The sequence below is a fragment of the Terrapene carolina genome, unplaced genomic scaffold, assembly GCF_002925995.2.
Source record: "Terrapene carolina triunguis isolate 2854851 unplaced genomic scaffold, T_m_triunguis-2.0 Scaffold111, whole genome shotgun sequence".
NCBI classification, from domain to species: Eukaryota; Metazoa; Chordata; order Testudines; family Emydidae; genus Terrapene; species Terrapene triunguis.
In genome coordinates this window covers 7,239,294-7,245,293 of record NW_020664462.1, presented here as the reverse complement: position 1 = coordinate 7,245,293, position 6,000 = coordinate 7,239,294, and the positions used below count along the sequence as shown (strand labels likewise).

The window sequence follows — 6,000 nt, the reverse complement described above, 5'->3', positions numbered from 1 at the left end:
CACACATTTCCTTCTAAACTCCGCCGCCTCTTCACTCCCATCCTGGTCCCACGCCCTGCAGCGATGCCAGGCTGCATCCGCGGACACTAGCGCCTTGTCGCTCGCTGGCAGAATCCGTGGGGGCAGCGGAGAGGGGGCTTGGGGAAAGGCGGGGGGTGGGGGGTGGGGAGAGAAGAGTTTAATTTAAGGAACCTGCTTTGGATAAACCTCTCCCACCCTTCTTTCTCATTCGCCCCCCTCCTCCTTCCATATTCATGAGGCTAGCCAAGGGGCGGGGCTTGGTTCAGTGCCCTGCCCCCTTTCCTTTTCTCAGGCACTTGTCTGGAGCTGGGGGGCGGGGGGGGGGGGGTTTGCATTTCTCCGCAGGACCGGCTCTCCTCTTTGCAGCGCATTGGCTGGGCATGAGCCTCACACCCAGGGGAGCGCAGGCTGGCGGGGGCTCGTGGGCTGCGCCTCTGATCCAGCCCCCTCGCCCTCCCCTTTCCCCCGCCCCTCCAAGCGCAAATTAATTACTTGGTTAAAAAATAAAATAAAATAAAATACAAAAAGTTTGCAGCCCCCTCCTGCCCGCCCCCGGCGATGGAGCAATGGGAAATTCCTTCACGGCACACACCGCGCCAATGCCTTGTGCAAGGGCAGCCTGGAGACGCGAGGCAGCGAAGGGAAGACTAGGGAGGGATTTTTAATTCCTTTTTGGAGAAATCAGACCGTGTGTGAAGGGGCAGCTGAGCTCCCTCTGCTCCATTGCAGCGCTTGGCTTGCTCGCCACCTCCTTGATTCAAGCAGATCGCGACGGCAGTTGCCTTCAGCCCCCCCTCCCACCCCCCAGCTCCCACCCCCTTTGCCTTGCTCACCTGGGAAGGTGAAGAATGCATCTCCAATATTGGGACGGATCCCTGCTGCAATGGTAAGCTCTGGTCCCTCTTCCTTCCAGCGCGTATTGTACTTGGCTTGCGGTGCATTGTCTCCCCTCGCTTGCTGGGGCTCACTGCTTAGCCGGAGACCGGCTGGCAGCTGAGAGCTAACCGTGCCGTGCTTTAAGTGGACCCCTGACTTGACCAAGTCGGTTCCTTTATTGTAGTCCGTAAAGGACAAACAGGGATGCGGTAAAGGAAGCAGTCGTATGAATTGGGTTGTGTTGCAGGAGTGACACTGATTTGCTCGCTTTCCCAGTTCCTGGATGGGAATCACACACAAGCGTCTTTCTGCCGCCAGCAACCACTGCATGCAGCTGTGGGGTGGTGGGGTGGGTTTTTTTCTTTTTCTTTAAAAACAAACAACTGGGAACAGGCTAACGCGTTGTTGGTATGTGGATCACGTCTGGTTTTAATGCAATATGGCTGGTAAATAAAACCTGATTGCTAACAGATCCAGGGCTGCGATTGGTATTTTTCTGGCTCAGCATCTCCCTTGCACAGTTCTGCATCTTCATTCACCTGCCGCAGCAACTCTGAGTCGCCCTTCTACCAATGCGCCAAAAGGGTTAGCGAGACTTCTCTGGTTTTACTATGAAGTAGTAGCTAAAATCTCTATTCTTGTACCATAGTGTGTGTGTGTGTGTGTGTGTGTGTGTGTGTGTGTGTGTGTGTGTGTGCGCCTGCGGGGGGGGGGGCTTTCTCTTATCCGTATTTGAACAGCTTGTTCCAATGTTTCCATCTCTATGCAAAGCACATTAAAGTCAGAGCTAACAAACAGGACTTCTCATCTTACTGCTCTGCTGTGCTGTGTACCTGCCATGTGCAGTGTTTGGGGCTGTGGTTGTACTGGAATCGTATGGTTTACATCAATAGCAGAGAATAGTTAATGTGTGGAGATATAGCTATAGTATTAGGAGAGGTGTGTAGATTTCTTGTTTAGTGACATGTTGATATTTGTGGCCTGATGGGCATCTTACTAGGGTGTGGACATGTGGAGGAACTCCTCTGAAGATAGTGGATTTCCTCTGGGTTTAAGCTGGGGTGAGAACAGAATCTGGCCCTTCACTTGCAAAACATGTGGGGGTATCATTGCAGATACAACCGCCAGACAAAAATCAATCCAAGCACAGTCAAACTGTAAATACCTTTATAATATTTTAATATCCTTTGTGGTTGCTTATACAAGGCATATGTTGTACAGTTGTACCCATCTATAAATTGATTGAAGCAGGTTATTTTAAATCTGACAAAGTACACATACATGGATTTTTTTGGTGTTACTCTGTTTAGATACGCCTCAGTCTCCCTTCTGCATTCCTATACCTCATAGGCTGGCTAAAATTGGGGAAACAATTGATGGGAACATAATTTTTTAAAAAGTAAATAGATGCTCACTGTATGGACCGGGAGGGTGAACTCCTTAACCTGATATACCTATAAATACACAGAGAGACTACTTTTGACAGGCTTTTGTGTTCATATAATGCAAAAATTCACTCCCGGAAGCTCTGTGCTTCAAAGAAGTTTCCCAGTGGATGGACATAACAAAACAGTTACATTCTGATGAAGAACTGAAGAATGTCATTTGATGTAATGATCTGCAGATTCCAAGGCCATAAGGGGCCATTGTGATACTGATTACTTGTACAACACAGACTGTAGAACTTCCCCAAAATTATTCCTAGAGCAGATCTTTTAGAAAAACAGCCCATCTTGATTTAAACATGATCAGTGATGGAGAATCCACCATGACGCTTGGTAAATTGTTCCAATGCTTAATTACTCTCGCCATTAAAAATGTATCACTTATTTCAGATTGAGTTGGTCTAGCATCAACTTCCAGCCATTGGACTGTGTTATTCTGTTCTGAGCTAGTCTGAAGAGCCTATTATTAAATATTTGTTCCCCGCGGAGGCTCTTACAAACTATAATCAAGTCACCCTTTAAATTTCTCTTTGTTAAGCTAAATAGATAGACTCAGAAGAACGCAATCATTATAAGGCATTTTTTTTCCTAATCATATAATCATTCTCATGGCTCTTCTCTGAACCCTCTCCAACTGACTAACATCCTTCTTGAATTAGGAGCATAATGATAAGACATGGACTGAAATTTTTCTGTCCGTATCTTAGCTACCGTTCAGTTTTTTGTCTATGTTTGGCTGAGGGCAGCAATTGTTGATGTATTGAAACTGAAGGTCAAATAGAATTGATCTGGCAATCACTTGTGAGGACATGGCATGGAAGGCTTTTTGTTCTGTTTATTAATGTGAACGCGTGCATGCTTTAAATGTGTTGCAGTGAGCAGGATTGCTGCTTGAACTGAATCGACTGGTTGGTCCTCCTGGCTAAGCAGAAGGAAAGCCTGCTGGTCCAGTTGATTTCTCTTTGAATAGGGCTGCTCTGTAAATAACGGAATACACAGTGGCTAATCAGGCTCTGATGTTCCATCATTCCTTGACAACACAACACTTAGAGTGTACCTTTTTCCTCATGCATTTAATATCTGCCATTTGCGCTACAGATTTACAGCCGCACGTAGCCATCTAGAAGTGCTGTACTCTGCACATATCTGGAGGGTGTAAACACCAAGACAGGAGAGGAATTGTTTAGGATGCTACCAGGACGAATAATTGGAAGGGTTGCGGGGACATTAAAATTAGGAACATTTACATGAAAAGTGAAGGGGAACCTTCCAAATAGCAATATCTTTTAGATTGTGGAATACTCTACTGGCCACTTTCAACCCCTGGTTCCTGACTGCTCTCTTTGTATTCAGGCTTTTCTCATCCCAGCTCAGGGCAGCCAGCATTCTGGGGGCAGTGTTTTGGGGACGGTTTTCCTGTGCCTCTGCCTTTGACCATTTGTTCCAGCAAGAGACCTGATACTGCCCCATCTGAATACAGAGGATTGGGTTGTTTTTTAAATTCCCTCTGAGCACTTAGCACAAAGTAAGTCTAACTCCAAAATTATCTTTTAATAAAACCCGGTTCTTAAAGTTAAGGAACAGAGAAAAGTCAAAGCAAATCCAAGGCAGGTAATGTACTGTAATTCTTATCTGATCTACAGTCTAGGTGGAAGTCTTCCTAGAACAGGTCAGATTTTACAGTTACTACTGATTTAAGCCAAAGTGCATTCAGTGGGATAGATCCTCAGCTGGTGTAAATTGGTGTAGCTCCTTGGATTTCACTTACTTGGATTTATCCCAGCTGAAGATATGGCCCCTAGAGTTCATGTGTGACAAGTCATTTCCGTTAGCATATCAGTCTGACCTTAAAGTCAGCAAGGAGTATTCTCCCAATAGCTTATGCCCTCTTGTTTTTACTGCCTGTGCCCCTTTGATGTTTAAATCTGAATATCCTGTATTACCATTTTAGGCATGAAGGGTGTGATTCTCCCCTCAGTTAGGGCCTGATCCAATGCCCATTGACATCTCACTAGGAACGGAGTGACCTTTTACCTCAGTGCAAATCTGGAGCAACGACGCCACTGAAGTCAGTGACGTCACACAAGTGTGGGTCTGTTTCTCCTTGTCCTTACCCCACTTTTAAAGTCATCCTTTGTGGCAAAATACAGGCGTAGGTGCTGGAACTAAGGCCTGGTCTACACTACGACTTTAATTCGGATTTAGCTGCGTTAATCCGAATTAACCCTTCACCCGTCCACACTACAGAGCCAGTTAATTCGAATTAAAGGGCACTTAAAATCGATTTCTGTACTCCACCTCGACGAGCGGAATAGCGCTAAAATCGATTTTGTTAATTCGAATTAGGGTTAGTGTGGCCGCACACCACCGAATTAATGTGGTTAAATTAATGGGGTAGTTGGCCGCACACCACCGAATTAATGTGGTTAAAAACCGAATTAATGTGCTTAGTGTGGCCGCGCACAATCGAATTTATACAACCTGTTTCCCAAATTCGAATTATCTAAATTCGGATTAATCCCGTAGTGTAGACATTCCCTAAGGGTATTGGGGGTGCTGCCGCACCCCATAGCTTGAAGTCGTAATAACAACCCAAATACCTGGTTTCCACCTTCAGCACCCCCACTGCAAAAATGGTTCCAGCAACCCTGGATATAGGCAAGGACAGTCGCCACACCACTGACTAAACTTATGACTCTGGGTTCCTTAATCCCCCCTGACCTTTATTCTGATATTTAATGAATCTCAGCATCCCTTGAGAGAGCTTTACAATTCCCTCTTACTTTAACACGCAGCACTTCAAAGGAATCCTTTGAACCTGAGTGTGTTTGGTAGCTGTACACAACATATACTAGACATGGGCATTCACTCATCTGCTGTGACTGGCTGCAAAGCTCTGTGTCCCTTTGGATGCCAGTTGTTAGAGCGGATTGGAAAAATGAGGGGGGTAAAAAATTCATACATTTTTGGCAGATTTTTCACCTTTTTCTGTTTTCTTGTTTGTTTTTTGTTCGGTCATTTTCTGATTAGCTCTAATAAATGATGCTATCTCGCTTTATGAAATCTTCTAGCTGTCCTTGCTTGGACATTTACATAATGACAAAATTTAAACCCTCAAGAAACATTTTTAAAGTTACTAGGGGCCAGATTCCCAAGCCCTTATTCATGTGCTGTAATACTTCAAACATGTATGTGGGTGAGGCTACATGGAGAGACAAGGCAATCGGAATCAGCACCATATGTTTTTAATAATTCCAATGTATATCTCACGTCCAGGGGTTGGATTGTCCCATCTCCCAAAGGATTGTTTGGAAGCCCTTTGTCCAAGACAGTTGAAACTAGAATGGATAATGTGCTGGAGAATATAATGTGGGAAACAATCATGAACAGATACAGGGATGGAGCTAATAGTACCCTTCCAGCGTTTTGCTGCTCTGAGTCTGTGATAATAGTACTATCCATCTGAGTTATTCTAATACAGTTGCCTTATCAGGGTGAGCTACTCAGCCTTTAGAATCTTAGTTTCTCCACTCAGAAGCCAGATTATTGCTTTGCAAATCAATGTGACAACCATATTACCACTTCATTTCAGTGATACCGTTTGCACCACCGTGGGTAAGTAAGTGTGTGACAATTTTTCCATTATAATTCTTTTTTT

At 45.0% G+C, this 6,000-nt stretch overlaps 1 protein-coding gene across 6 annotated transcripts in view; it reads left to right on the top strand.

Moving 5' to 3' along the window:
• The first annotated feature begins 562 nt into the window (after positions 1 to 562).
• ADCYAP1R1 (ADCYAP receptor type I) overlaps positions 563 to 6,000 on the top strand; it is a 171,572-nt gene continuing 166,134 nt past the window's right edge. For all 6 annotated transcript variants that reach the window (XM_026652153.2, XM_026652152.2, XM_024196806.3 and 3 more), the window contains exon 1: positions 563 to 907. The gene's annotated coding sequence lies outside the window, so the exon portion shown is untranslated. The remainder of the gene's footprint in view (positions 908 to 6,000) is intronic.